Genomic DNA, 16738 nt, shown 5'->3' with positions numbered 1-16738 from the left:
TTGAGATTAATTTCATTGTAAATTTAGTATGATATTTTTGTGATGTACTTGAAGACGGAGCAAGGATGAGGCAATCATACTTGAAGACTCAAGATATTTATTATATGACCCCTAGGTGACCCACCGATTCCTCTAGGCTTGAGGAAATCGGTTTTTAGTTGGGCCATGTAAGTTTATATTTTTGTTTAGAATGCATGCTAAGGTTGAATGTTCAATAACATGCCGATAAATGTCATTCTAACAAAGATAATAATCTGGTGAGACATAAAATAAAAACCCTCAAATAAACTAGATTAAGTCGTATGTTTGCCTTCCATCACCATTGGTTTAATCAAACCACTGTTCGTTGGAACTTTGTTCGCCAAAGCGAAGGGTACACTTCTACCAATAGGAGGTTAGAGTTCATTGGAGTTTTCCTTAACGGTGATAGGTCGATTTAAAATGACAGTTTTGCTTGTTCGGCAAAGCGAAAGTTGATAAACACGCCATAGGCATAGTAGAGAAGTACACATGTTGTGTACGTGGTGACATGTAGTATTCTCTCTATTGAAACTGGGAATCACACTTGAGGATGATGGCTAGGCCGTTGGATTGTGTGATTGACTTGTTGGCTTGCTTCACATTTGAGGCTGATAGTGGGAGCTATCAATTGGTGTGGATTAAGTTTGTTGGCCGACCTAATCAACCCATTTTGGCTTGTTCGCCAAAGTGAAGGTTTGAAATGAGCTAGATGAGATCTCAATCCACTAGGAAAGCCAACGGGCTTTCCCGAGTTAATAGTGAGAGCTATTGACTTGAGAAAAATAGTGAGAGCGTTTTAATAAAAGACCATATTAAACGTTAATGAACATTATAATGACTTTCAATTTCTGCAATTGTAGATTCACCAAAATGAGCATTATGAACCTACGACCAATAATCGAGAAAGAATACAGGCTCGATGGATCCAATTTCTCAGACTGGTATCGTAATCTTCAGATTATATTAAAGTCCGAAAAGAAATTGCATATCCTTGATAAGCCATATATGGCTGAACCTGGTCCTGATGCCACTTAGGAAGTAAAAGACACTTATCAAAAGTTCCTTGATGATGCTGATGGTGTTCAATGCCTGATGTTAGCATCAATGACACCTGAGCTGCAAAAACAACATGAGAATATGGACGTTGTTGCCATTATTCTGCACCTCAAGGAGCTTTTCGAAGGAAATGATCGACATGAGAGGTACAAGGTGTCAAAAGCACTGTTTGGAAGTCACATGACTGAGAGAGCCGAAGTTGGCCCTCATGTAGTCAAAATGATCGAGTACATGGAGAGGCTTGAGACTTTGGGGTTTTGGTTGGATGTAGAATTACAAGTGGATTTAATTTTACAATCTTTAGCTGATTCTTTTTCGCCGTCATAATAAGCTTTAATATGAACATAATGGTGAAATCCCTGTCAGAGCTTCTAAACATGTTGAGGACTGCAGAGCAGGACATGAAAAGGTCCAAACCTGTTTTATTGGTGGGTGTTGGTAAAGGGAAGAGAAAGGCCAAAGCCAAACCTAAGTCCAAACCCAAAGGACATGGTGATCTTAGGCCTAAGAGTGGCGTTGGGAAGGGCAAGAAAGTAATTTGCTTCTATTGTGGCAAGCCTGACCATTGGAGAAAGCACTGCAAGGCTTTCCTTGCCAGCAAGAAGAAGTCAGAGGCTCCGACTTCAGGTATGTTCATGATTGAGATTAACTTCTCTCCTTCAACATCTTGGGTCATTGACACAGGATGTGGCACTCACATTTGCACTGATGTGTAGGGACTAAGGCAGAGTAGATCGCTCGCCAAGGGAGAAGTGGACCTAGGAGTTGGAAATGGAGCACATGTGGCTACATTGGCTCTAGGAACTTACTGTTTATCTTTGCCTTCGGGCTTGTTGTTGGAACTTCATAACTGTTTTTACGTACATTCTATTTCCAGAAATATTATTTCAATATCCGCTTTGGATAATATAGGGTATCATATTGAGATTTCTAATAAATTGTTTTCCTTAGTTTGAATGGTATTCTATCTGGAATTGCAAGGTTATATGTTCTTGATTTAAACAATAAGGATATTCTCAATGTTGAAACCAAGAGAGCTAAACATAGCGATTGAAACCAAACATACCTCTAGCATTGTAGATTGGGTCATGTTAATCAGACTCACATTACAAAACTTCAAAAGGATGGAGTTTTGGATCCTTTTGACTTCCAGTCATTTGAGGTATGCGAATCATGCCTTTTAGACAAGATGATCGAGTCTCCTTTCATAAGACAAGGTGAAAGGGCTATTGAACTGTTAGGCATATCATCCCTAGTGATGTATGTGGTCCACTAACAGTTGAAGGCAGAGGTGGATATTCATACTTCATTACATTTACTGATAATTTCAGTAGATATGGTTATGTCTACCTTATGAGACATAAATCTGAAGCCTTTGATAAATTCAAAGAATTCAGGAATGAAGTACAAAATATGTTGGGCAAAAATATTAAAGCTCTTCGGCCGAATCGAGGAGGTGAATACTTAAGCTCAGGGTTTTCTGAATACCTAAAGGAATGTAGGATAGTATCAAAATTTATTCCTCCATACACACCCTAACATAATGGAGTGTTTGAAAGGAGGAATATGACCTTACTTGATATGATTAGGTCCATGATGAATTTTAGTAATCTACCTGCATCATTCTGGGGTTATGTCCTAGAGACTACGACTCACGTACTGAACCGTGTGCCGTCAAAATCTGTAGATAAGACTTCATACGAACTATAAAGTGGGTGAAAGCCCAACTTGTCTTATCTAAGGATTTGGGGTTGTGAAGCTTATGTCAAGAAATTGACTTCGAACAAGCTGGACCTGAAATCTTGCAAATGTATATTTGTGGGGTATCCTAAGAAGACAAAAAGATACTATTTCTACCACTCAAAAGAGCATATAATTTTTGTTGCTCGTATTGGTGTCTTCCTAGAAAATGAATTTTTTCCAAGAAATTCTAGTGGGAAAAAAGTAGAACTCGATGTAGTACCACAAGATACATTAGACGAAGGATGGGAAGATGTGCCACAGAAGGTGCTTGAACATCGCGAGGAGATTACTCCATAATTTGTGGATCAAAGTGAACCACTTAAGGTAGCATAAGAGCTACGTAGATCTAGGAGAGTACGTCATAGGCCAGAGAGATACGGTTGTCTCGTGACTCAACATGGTGACGTACTAGTCTACCAAGACAATGAACCTAGAACCTACGAAGATGCTATATCGAATCTAGATTTCGTTAAATGGCTAAAAGCCATGAAATCTGAGATGGACTCCATGTATTAGAACCAAGTGTGGTCTCTGGTGGATCCACGTGAAGGGCTAAAACCCATAGGGTGTAAATGGGTATTCAAGAAGAAGACTGACATAGATGGCAAGATGCATACATATAAGGCACGACTAGTTGCCAAAGGTTTCAAACAAATTCATGGTACTGACTATGAAGAAACCTTTTCGCCAGTTGCCATGATTAAATCCATCCGGATTATGCTTGCGATTGCTGCATATCATGACTATGAGATTTGGCAAATGGATGTCAAAACAACTTTCCTGAACGAAAACCTTGAAGAGGATATGTATATGACACAACCTGATGGTTTCGTTCTTGATGGGCAAGCTGACAAGGTATGCAAGTTGCAAAGGTCCATTTGAGGACTTAAGCAAGCTGCAAGGAGTTGGAACATTCATTTTGATGAAGCTGTAAAAGAATTCAGTTTTATGAAGAATAAATATGAGCCTTGTGTTTACAAGAAGGTGAGTGGGAGCGTAGTGACATTCCTAGTATTGTATGTCGATGACATACTTCTGATTGGGAATGATATATCGAACTTGCAGTTGGTAAAGAATTGGCTATCCAAGTGCTTCTCCATGAAGGACTTAGGAGAAACAGCCTCCATCCTTAGAATAAAGATCTATCGTGATAGCTCGCATAGGTTGCTTGACCTAAGTCAAACTACATACATTGACAAAGTATTGAAGAGATTCAGTAAGGAAGAATCCAAGAAGGGGTTTCTTCTAATATCACATGGTGTCTATCTCTGTAAGGATATGTGTCCTAAAACACTAGATGAGAGAGATAGGATGAAGAGGATCCCATATTCATCAACAATTGGATCCATCATGTATGCCATGTTCTGTACTCGGATTGATGTCTCATGTGCTTTGAGTTGTAGCAGATATCAATCGAATCCAAGTGAGCATCACTGGATGACTGTCAAGAACATTCTTAAGTACTTGAAGATGACTAAGGATATGTTCTTGGTTTATGGAGGGGAAGATGAGCTCACTGTAAGAGGATACAGTGATGCTACTTTACAAACTGACAAAGATGATTATCATTCGCAATCTGGGTTTGTATTTTGTCTTAATGGGGGTACAATGAGCTAGAAGATCTCCAAGCAAAGTATTGTAGTAGATTCTAGAATGGAGGCTGAGTATATTGTATTATCCGATGCGGCCAAGGAGACAGTCTAGATTAAGAAGTTCATCACCGAACTTGGTATGGTCTCCATGATTGTTGATCCAATAGATGTCTGTTGTGACAATAATGGAGCAATAGCTCAAGCTAAGGAGCAACGGTCTCACTAGAAGTCCAGACACATACTCAGACGATTTCATCTCATTAGAGAAATGGTTGAGAGAAAAGATGTGCAAATCAGTAAAGTGCATACTGATGACAATCTCGCTGATCCATTGACAAAGCCTCTATCGCAGTAGAAGTATGAATAGCACTTGAGGTCATTTGATATTAAATACATGAATGATTGGCTATAGTGGAAGTGGGACATTGTTCGAGTAGGTGCCCTAGAGCCAATCAATTATTGTAGAATTGACTCTTTATAATAATGTTCATTGATCAATAAAAAGCAATTTATTCTATATGGTGTAAATCATAACTATATGTATTGATATATGTCCTTAGAATGGTAGAACCATGACGAGGGTATCAAGTATGTCAAATCTTGATAGTGAGAACCCTATGAGCATATATGGTGGCCATTTTAGAAACGTTCGTAGCCTTAGTATTATTCTGACCAAGAGCACAGATAATACGATAAGACTATCATAGTGTTGAATGACCCTGTCGAAAGACAGTGATTGATTTCACTTGTTAAGGTTGTTTGTTAACAACCTGATGCAACACATAGGTGCTTGCTGTAGGCAAGTTCACTGGACTAACCCACCAGAAAATTCTATATATATGGTAACCCCAGTGTCTATGGAATAAATCCTCTAACGAATGGTGGTGCATGTGATCCTTAGACTTGAGATCACCGGAGCGCCTTGTGCACCGATTGGTGTTGTTTGACGCTAGCCTAACACAGTTCTATTCAGAGCTGTCGATACGATATTGCATCGAGGAGTGTATCAAGACTATGGTGGATCGACAGAGGATTCATCACTACTGGGTACGAGAGAAGTTATCTCACGGCACAATTTAGCAAATGACAATGACACTAAAACTGTGGACATAGTGGGATTGAGTTGTTGCTCAATCTAATTTATTATTTCGGTCATTGGTCCAGTAACTAAATACAAACATATCGTAAGTAACTGAGGTTGACACTATTTCTGTATTTTAGTCTCGATGAGATAACAGATGATGAAAGGATTTGATTGCACGGTAACCATATCGTTGACAGGTAACAATTTCGCTGAATCCAAATCTATCGGGTGGACATGATGCCTTGCTAGGCGCCAATCTTGAACTGTGTGTAGTGAGACGATTAATTGATGTTAATTGCAATACTACTCATTGTCAGTATGATGAAGAGCTTACGGGTCACACACATAGAAGATAATTTAAGAATTAGTTTATGCAAGGAGTGTTTTTGTCTTTTAGGACGAAAGGGTATTTTGGTATTTCATAGTGCAATTAAATTTGCTGAGGTTGTTTCCTATATTTAATTTGACGTTAAAAAAAATAAGTCAGATTATATTTAAAGATATGTACGCATATATTTAAATGAATTATTATTATTATTATTATTAAATGTTAATATATTTTATAAATATATTAATTGAGTTTAATTGGAATAATGATAATTAAAATAAAATATTATGATTGAGAGTGTTTGGACATAGGGGCTGCTTGGGTTAGAGCCCAAGCTTATTCCTCATTGGAATAAGGTTTCACATGCGATTTGTGATTTTAAAAAGAGAGAATTCATTTTTATTAAAAGAAAACAGCCTCCTTTCTCTCTACATCTCACGCCACCCTTGGTTATTGAATCAAAGTCTCTTTGATTTTTGATTTGTTTCTTGAAGCTAAAGAGGATCTAGCAAATCCCTCTTAGCTCTTTGGGTTATCTTCGTGTGGATTACCGCTGGTTCAATTCTATTTTGAATCGGTAGCAAACCTAGTCAGAGACAAGTTTGAAGGAGCCTCCAAACGTGCGTATGGACTCTAATCTTTACTCTGATCGTTCATATTACTGCAAATTTTTGATTTAACATATTATCTGTAATATCTGTACCCTGATCTTGGCTTAAAAAGGAATCGGTCGTTCTTTTTGTTTTTGTTTTCTGCTGTCATGGGTTAGATCGTTTCCTTACACTCTTTAGGGTATTTAAGTATGATTGAGATTAACTGAAAAGGATGAATTTTGCATATTTCGAAGAGGAGAAGACACATTCTTGGGGCTTGAAGATTGAAGATCAGATTTAAGAGTTTGATTTTTGTTTATTTTCAATATGTTTTCTTTCTTCTTTATTTATTTCTTTATTCTTAGGATGGAGTAAATCTCTTTTGTGAAGGGAGGATGGAACCCTAATTATGTTTTGAACAATTTTTATTCTTAATACCAGATTTATGTTTATGAATTTGTGCAAGAGTTTAGGTTTAATACTTTATGAATGTTAGATTGATTCAATTACCTTGATGATGTTTCGAATAGAGAAGTTAAGGTTTATTGATAAATTCATATTCATAATTGTTATATAGGAATAACATTGCACAACGTATTAAAACTAGAAGTAATCGAATAGAGATTCTAGGATTAATTTGTGGTCCACCTAATTCATAACCGAATAAGGCGAATCAGTCATAAGAGATTGATGATTTTATGCTTCTTAATTTCAGAGTAACCGAATAGGGATCTGTATTAAGTTGAATATTATGCCTGAATAAGGATAATTGGCCTTAGAGGAATCCGACTAATTCATATCACAAATGGGTATTAATAGTAGTTGTCAAGCATAGTTAGGGGAAAATCTGTACCCTAACTTCATTAATACTGCAAAGTTTTTTACATTATTTATTTGTTTAATTTAGTTAATTTTAATCTGTTAGTTTTACACTCTAAAATTTCGTTTTCTCAAATTACGTATAAGTAGTTTTAGGTAATTACAAATATTTGTTTTGATCTCTGTGGAACGATCCTCAAACTCATCACTTTATTACTTGAACACGGCTAGGGTATTTGCTAATATTTAGTCTCATCAAAGTGTTTGACTAGTAGGTGAAGAGTTGGAGCCAACAAATACCTCCATCAAAACAGGCATGACCCAACATATGGGCTTGATTGTGATGGAGAATATTGGAGTCCCACACCGACTAGGCACACTCAAGCCTACTGGGAGTTAGAGCCAACATTTTGATGCATAATCCAACATACGAGCTTAACCGTGAAAGAACCGTTGGAGTCCCACACAACTTTTGAAAACACATGATGATATTGAACCAGACAAACTCCAACAAGGTATACGTGCCTCCATCATGAAAACAATAACGAAGTGAAGGCAGAAGAATTGGATAGCTATGGAAGTGATTTTCTTGGAAAACTACTAAAGGCTTATCACAGCATGGACGAGGCTAAGAAAATATCTTAAAAGGACCTGATAGATGAGTGCAAGACATTTTACATTGCCGGACACGAAACGACGACAAACCTACTCTCCTGGACCATTCTTCTTCTCGCAACTCATACCGATTGGCAAGACAGAGCAAGGAAAGAGGTTCTCGAGTTATTTTGCCAACAAATTCCAAGCCAGACGGAATGTCAAGACTAAAGACAGTAAGGAAATTAAGCATAACTTAAAGATCAAAAGTCTCGTTTTAGTTTATTGTCTAAATTACCTACCCTTTTTCCGTGTAGATCTTATCAATGAAAGTTTAAGGCTATGCTCTCCTACTGCTATGTCAAGGAGAACAAATAAAGAAGCGAAACTGGGGAAGCTCTTAGTTCCAGCTAATATGGAAATTTACATACCAATTCTTGCAGTTCACCATGATCCTCAAATATGGGGGAGAAGATGTCCACTTATTCAAACAAGAAAGATTTGCAGAAGGGGTGGCTAATTAAAGCTACAAACAACAATATGTCGGCCTATTTCCCTTTTGGTTTGGGACCAAGGACCTGCGTGGGCATGAAGCCATGAACTTTTCAACTACACAAGCAAAGGTTGCACTCTCACTGATTCTTCAACGATACAAGTTCACTCTATCTCTGTCACCGACCTATGTCCACTCTCCCATTCGGGCTCTCACAACTTGCCCCCGATATGGAGTTCCAGTAATGCTTCAGGCGGTGACAGCCAAGCCTGAAAACTTGTCGAAGAAAGACAAAGTTAAATGATGAAGTAATACTATTTGTCCCAAATGTAATATATGTGTATTATCAGTTTATCACATTCCAAACATTTATGAATTTTGGGATAATTTTTTAGAAGAATTGTAGTATTGTGAATAATAATACAGTAAAGACTAAAGATAATTTAGTAAAATTATAGCGATTTTAGTTATTGTTATAAGTATTTTCAATAATTATCATGTTTTGAGTGTAATGTTACAAAAGTTTAATTCTAAATATTATTATATACTTTATATCGATACATAAAATAGAATTGGTTATTTATTGTTTATATGATTTTGTTATTATTATTTTTTGAATAATTATGACTGAAAATAGTATTACTGATAGTGAGCCCATGGACAAATAAAACTAATGAGTCATTTTCACATTGAAGTTTTTATTTAATCAAAATCATTAATACATTTTTGTATTGAAACTCAATGTCGGAGTATATAACGGCGGAGCTATCTGTTGGCCTGAGGTGGCCACCACCCCTTTTTTTTTTGTTTTTTTTTTTTTTAAATTTACATAAAAATATATCATTTTTACTCCTAAATGTTCACTTTTAACTTTTGGCCACCACATTTACCGAATCTGACACTTTAACCCCCATTATGCAGCTTTCTGATTTCAATTTTATACTTTAAATGCTTTATTCGTTGAAGATGACGCTTAGACCCTCAAAATAAATTTTCTGGCTCTACCCCTTGGGAGTATATATGTATTAAAATATATATTTCAAGTTAAAATTTAAATAAAAGATATAATATTAATATCAATGATAATAAATTAGAAACCAGTATGTTTTAAGGAGAAAAATTGGACAAAACAAATGAAAGATAATATAATTTTGAGTATGAAGTTAAATAAAATAATGGATATGGATGACAAGTCAAACCTGCGGGTAGGGTATCCGCAGGTTTGAACTCAAACGGGTTGGGTTCAACCCAACCATTTCCACAACGGAATGCATACGGGGTGTATCCATATCTACCCGAACGGGTTGGTCTGGGTTGTGGGTACCCATAACCCAATGCATTTACCCGTTGAAAAAAAAGAAATAAAGAAGGAAAAATAAAAGAAAAAAATATTTTGTGCACGTTAAAGACAAAACTAAAGCAATTAAAAAAAAATACACTTCTTATAACTGAAATTGTAACTCTCAAAGTTTAATTTAAAAAATTTTAATTGTATAAAAACTTCTATTGCATTTAATTTTTTAACAAAACTACCATAATTGTGTTTAGAATAAATTAATAAAAATTTCAACATCCCCACTTGAAAGTTTCATAACGCTACTCTTATTGAAGATATATAATAAGAGTAATATTATATTTACAAAGAAATTTTACAAAAATCTACATACAAAGTGATGTGACAAAAAATGAATAGAAGAGTGAATTTAATGAGTTTAACTTTTTGTTTCACTATTTCTTTCATTTTTTATCACCTCACTTTATATGAAAATCTTTGTAAGTATAGTATTATTGATATAATAATGACCATCTCTTTTCCAAGGCCAACCCGGCAAATGCCCTGCCTGGTCGGTGGTCAATCTCTTGGGGTTATAAATGTCAATCTCTGTTAAATATGATTTTTTTTTTTTTTTTTAAATAGCAAGGGTAATAAAGTGTAACCGACTTTGTACTATATGCATGGCGTGTTTAGAAAGAAAGGTAATTTTTTTTAATTAATTTGTATTTATTTAAAAATGAGATTAATTAGGTAATTAATATAACGTCATTCCAAAAGTTACTAGAGTCATAAATTAATAACGTTGGGACTAGAGTTGGGACAAATGGGCCGGGTTGAACCTAACCCGCATGCACCCGTCGGGCGGGCCGGGTTTTTATATGGGGGTTGCCTTTTTTTTTAAAACAAAAAAAATTAATATTTTTTTTTTTGCAAATACCCCTTTTACCCTTGAAATATAGTCGTTTTATAACAGTTGGAAGGGTCTTTTTCGTCATTTTCTTTTCCTATTTTTTTTTCTATAAATTGGCCATAAATTCTCATATTTTCTCACATCTCAAATTCTCTCATTTTCTCTAATCTCTAATCTCTATTGAAATCTCTCAATTATTCTCTTAATCTCTTTGTTGTCAATTTGCTCTCATTTTAATTTTTATTAGTTTTTGCAAATTTCAATTCATATTTCCAAATTCCAATTCTCCTTCTTTAATTTTTTATTTCTTCTATATCAATTTTTTTTTTTTAACTACAATGGATAGATATTTCTCTCCCATCAATTTCGATGATGAAGGAAACTACTATCCTATGCCCCCTGAATTCACTAACATAAATGCAGCAGATTCAAATAGTCCCGCTTTCCCAGTCTCAAAATTCGATACACCTCAAAATATGCCCCCGATTCCTCGCCATGCTGCTACAGCTCCCGGTGGTTCTAGAAGTCGTCCTCATAATCGTCGTCCTCATCCAACTTCATCTCAAGCAGAAGCAGGTTCATCAACTGCTGTCAAAACCGACGACAAGCACACATCAGACGTTTAGGTGTATTTCGATAAGTTTTACGAGACAGAAAATGGAGTTCAAGTGAAGAAAGCAAGATGCAAGTATTGTGGAAATATTAATAAAGTTGATTCAGGTAATGGTACTAATACTTTAAAAAGGCATGCTAATAAACATATTACTCAACATGGAAATAGAGAAACCAATCAAACTCAAATAACTAATATGGGTAATACTTGGTATTATAATTCTGATGTATATAGGGAACAATTAGTTTTATATATTACTGCAACTGATCAACCTATTAATATGATTGAAGATAAATATTTTGAAAGATTTATTAAAAATTCATTTTTTCTAGGATTTAAAAGTTATTATAAAAATGCAACTAGAAATGATTTAATAAAATTGTTTAGGAAAATGAAATTAGAATTAAAAAATAAAATACATAGTTGTCATGTTAGTGTGGATCTAACCGTCGATATTTGGAGTGGTAGAGCTAAACAAGATTATATTTGTGTGACTAGTCATTATTTTGATAACGAATATAAATTAAATAAATCTTTATTAGGATTTAGATTAATGGATGTGGATCATAGTGGTCAACAAATTTATAATAAAATTGTTGAAGTTTTAGAAGATTATGATGTTATTAATAAAGTGATAAGTTTAACTTTAGATAATGCAAGTTTTAATAGTACAACTATAGAGTTTTTTAAAAATAATTATCATTTTTATGACAATTTGAAGTTTTTTCACCAACGCTGTGTACCTAGTTAGTAAATATGGGTACGACAAAAAAGGGGTACGGGAATTTTACGGATATGATACGGTAAAGGTGAAAAATACGTTTGTAAAAATTCGGATACGAAAAAAATACGGTACGAGTATATACGGGTTTAATACGGTACATTGTCAATAATACGTTTTGAAAAATAAGGCAATATCAATCCTAGTTTAGCACTTTTCATGGTCCATTTGGTTAAAATATATATACCATTTCAAATATACGGGTACAGCAAAAAAATGATACAGGAATTTTATGGGTATGATACGGCAAATAGTGAAAAATACGTTTGTAAAAATTCGGCAAAAATTCAGATATGGGAATAATTCGCGAATAATACGGTTGAGACATATAATTCACGAATAATATGGCTAGGCTGATAAAAAAGCCAGTTCGCGAATAATACGCGAATTTACTAACTAGGATTGTGCATGTCACATTATTAATTTAATTCTGAAAACTGGTATGAAAACAATTAGAGATAATATTGATAGAATTAGGGATTCTTTAGCTTGGATTACTAGTAGTAATAAAATAAATGCTCAATTTTAAGATGCTTGTATAAAATCAAATATGTCTCTTAGAACTTTTGCATTAGACATGCGTGTTAGATGGAATAGTACTTATTTAATGCTTGATTCATATTTACCTTATGCAAATTTAATTAGTTATTTTGTAACAAATAACAGAGGTTCTCATTATTTGGTAGAACATGATTGGCATATAGCTAAAAAATTTCATTTGTTTCTTAAAATTTTTTACCAATCCACTTTATAACTTTCTGGTGTGTATTATCATACTAGTCCATTGGTAATACATACAATTATAAAAATTTCAGATTTATTTAGAAAAAACAGAAACAATGAAATTTTAGGGGAACCAATAAAGGCAATGGAATTTTTTATTTTTTATTTTTAATTATTGGAAACCCATTCATTTTCTTTATTGTTTAGGTGTTATATTTGATCCTAGAATTAAAGTAACAGGTTTAGAAAATGGTTTAGACACATTAGCTGAAAATTTACAAAACGAAGCATATGCCAATCAACTAGGAGAGGTAAGAGAGTGTCTTGCAGAGGTATATTTACAATATGAAAACAAGTATGGGAACCAGCAAAGAGGCGAAATACCCAGGGAAGTTGCATCAGAAGAAACAAATGAAGACTTCGACTCCTGGAGTGAACTTAATAGGCCGAAGAGGACATGAACCCGAAGCACAACCTCATCTTCAGAAGCACCAACAATGAATACACTATCCTTCATGAAGGAACAATGTAATGAGCTTCAACAATATTTTGGAACCCTCGAAGTGTTACTAGCAGATCCACAACAAAGAGTCAACTCTGATGTCTTACAATATTAGAAAACCAGAAAATGTATTTTTCTGGTATTATCAAGACTTGCCTTGGATGTTTTCGTTGTTCCTGTCTCAATCGTCTCATCCGAACAAACATTTAGTGCAAGTGGAAGAATTTTAAATGAAAGGAGGACTAAACTTTCACAAAAAAATGATTGAAGTCCTCACATGTCTTTGAGATTGGGAACGATCGCGCCATTAGGATCAATATAAGGTTGTCGACGATACTTCAATAGAATCATTTCAATTTTGTAATATAAATGATACGGACGAGGGAGGTCCTAGTCAACCCCCAAATTAGTTGTTTTGTAAATTGTAACTTGTAAATTAATTGTCAATTATTGCACTCTTTTTTCCTTACCAAGTTTTTGTCCCATTGGGTTTTTCTTGGTAAGGTTTTTAACGAGACAATAATTGTTGTAATTTCTTATTTTAGTTTTTGATAAATGAATAAATCTAATTTTTCTTATATTACAATTTTATTGTATTAAAATTGAATTAATATTTGAAATGTTAACAAAAAAAAAAAAAATTTAATTGAATTGAATTATTAATATTTGAAAAGTTAACTAAAAACAATTAAAAAATTTAATTGAATTGAATTATTAATATTTGAAAAGTTAACTAAAAACAATTACATAAAAGAAAAAAAAAATTGTGGCCTAACCTGACCCAGCCCGCATCATAACCTGGCGAGTTAGGGTTGGCGGGCCGGGCCGAGCTAGCCTTTATGGCCAAGAGACGGGTCGGGTTGATGGTGGGTCGGGTTAGGCTCGGCCTGCCAATCCCTATAACTTGCCGCGAGTTGGGCCGGGCGGGTCATTTTTCCACCACTAGTTGGGACCATATAAATTACATCAACTAAAAAAGGTATTAATTAATCAATAAATTATTAATTTATACTATTTGAGGAACACACATTTAATCAACTAAAAATTCATTGTATTTTACCAATCTAGTTAATTGAATATGAATTAATCCACTAAATATACATTAAAGCATTAATTTAAATTCATTGTACTTGTGTACTTAATTAAATAATATTTATTGTATATAATAAATTCATTATACTTATGTACTTAATTAATTAAATAATATCCATGGTATATAATTGCATTAATTTAATTAAATGTTTATATAAACAATACAAAGTCTTATTATATTTCATAATTACAATGACTTCCCGTCTAAAAAGTAAAAAGTGTTAAAAAATCAACCATGACCATGATCTTAATTTCAGATTGTTTGTGTTTGTTGCTCATCTCACTACTTTTCATCAACGTCTTCTACAAATTCTGGTGGACTCCAATTTGCATACAGTGTAAGATGAGGTCGCTAGGTATCAAAGGTCCTTCTTATAAATTCATTCATGGAAACACCAAAGAGATCATTTAAATTATAAAATGATTCCAATGGACTTATCACATCACATTTTTCCTATGGTTCTTCCACATATTTACTCCTGGATCAAGCTATATGGTATTATGATTTTCCTTGAACTTTTCTATTATCATTTAACAATCGGAGTCTCCAACATTACGAAATATTATTTTTCTTTGTAGGGATGAACTTCCTTTACTGGCATGGTCCACAACCTCAATTAGTAGTCACTCAGCCTGAGCTTATCAAAGAGATACTAAAGAATGATAAAGAGGGGGCATTCCCCAAAACGAAGGTTCAAGGTTTTATGGAGAAGTTTCTAGGGAGGGGCTTGCCACAAGCCAAGGTGAAGAATGGTTTAAGAAAAGGATGCTAGCTAACCATGCTTTCCATGCAGAGAGCTTGAAGGTGAATTATGGTCCATCATTTTCTCAATTACTTATTTATATTAGAACATTGAAATAAAAAAATTGAAGACTAATTGATCGCCTCGAACATGAGTTATGGTTTCTTTTCTGTAGAGCATGATTCCAACAATAATCGCCAGCGTGAACATAATGTTTGAGAGATGGAGACAGTATGAAGGGACGGAAATTGATGTGTTCAATGAATTTAAGGTTTTAACATCAGATATAATCTCCATGACAGCTTTTGGAAGCAGCTACTTGGAAGGGGAGAAGATATTCAGGATGCTGACAAGGATGATTTCCATCTTTTCCAAAAATGAACTCAAAATTATAACTCCTGGAATTGGGTGAGATTTACTCTCTTTTCTTTGTGGATTTGTCTGTTTGTTTGTGTGTTTTTTAACTGGATCTTGTGTAAGCCAAAGCACAAGTAAAAGGGCCACTAATAATCATCTATCTATAACGAAGTAGAAATGTTTTTTTAATCACATTTGAGGTAATCCCTTTTTACTTCTCTACTTATCTGCTTGCATAAAGTGAATAACTCGATTGTTGCAGTAAACTTCTGAAAACACATGATGAAATTGAATCAGACGAAATCCAACAAGGTATACGTGCCTCCATCATGAAAGTAATAAAGAAGAGAGAGGAGAATGTGAAGACAGAAGAATTGGATAGCTATGGAAGTGATTTTCTTGGAAAACTACTAAAGGCTTATCACAGCATGGACGAGTGACACGAGTCTAAGAAAATATCTTTAGATGACCTGATAGATGAGTGCAAGACATTTTACATTGCCGGACACGAAACGACGACAAACCTACTCTCCTGGACTATTCTTCTTCTTGCAACTCATACCGATTGGCAAGATAGAGCAAGGAAAGAGGTTCTGGAATTATCTTGCCAACAGATTCCAAGTCCACATAGCATCTCAAGACTAAAGACTGTAAGCAAATTAAGCACAGCTTATCACCAAAAGTTTATTAATATTTGTTTAGCTTATTGTTTAAATTATCTTCCCTTAATTTTTCCCTGTAGATGAATATGATTATCAATGAAAGTTTAAGGCTATACTCTCCTGCCGCTATGTCAAGGAAAACAAATAAAGAAGTGAAATTGGGGAAGCTCTTAGTTCCGGCTAATATGGAAATTTACATTCCGATTCTTGCAGTTCACCATGATCCTGAAATATAGGGAGAAGATGTTCTCTTATTTAAACCAGAAAGATTTGCAGAAGGGGTGGCTAAAGCTACAAACAACAATATGTCGGCCTATCTTCCATTTGGTTTGGGACCGAGGACCTGTGTGGGCTTGAACTTCGCAACTAAACAAGCAGAGGTTGCACTCTCAATGATTCTTCAACGCTGCAAGTTCACTCTGTCGCCGACTTACGTTCACTCTCCGGTTCGGGCTCTCACAACTTGCCCCCAATATGGAGTTCAAGTAATACTTAAGGCAGTGTCCGAGGCTCCGAGCCATAAAATTTGTTGATGGAGAGGCAAAGTTTGCATAATAATTTAGTTAAAAAATTGATAAAATTATAGTTATGACTAAATTTTAGTATTTTCATTTAGTATTATAAGTATCTTTGAATAATCTTTGAGTTGAACTGGTTATAAGATTTTTATTGTTATTTCTTTTGAATATTTATGACTTAAAATAGTATTGATAATAATAAACCTATGGGCAAATAAGACTATTTGATGATTTTGCC

At 34.5% G+C, this 16738-nt stretch overlaps 2 pseudogenes; both read left to right on the top strand.

Annotated features, from left to right (window-relative positions):
* The first annotated feature begins 1424 nt into the window (after positions 1–1424).
* Positions 1425–8627, top strand: LOC116130489 (annotated as a pseudogene).
* A 5936-nt stretch (positions 8628–14563) lies between these two features.
* Positions 14564–16515, top strand: LOC116130488 (annotated as a pseudogene).
* The last annotated feature ends 223 nt before the right edge of the window (positions 16516–16738 follow it).

The sequence above is a fragment of the Pistacia vera genome, unplaced genomic scaffold (assembly GCF_008641045.1).
Source record: "Pistacia vera cultivar Batoury unplaced genomic scaffold, PisVer_v2 Contig222, whole genome shotgun sequence".
Lineage (NCBI taxonomy): Eukaryota > Viridiplantae > Streptophyta > Magnoliopsida > Sapindales > Anacardiaceae > Pistacia > Pistacia vera.
This window is presented reverse-complemented; position numbering and strand designations above follow the sequence as displayed.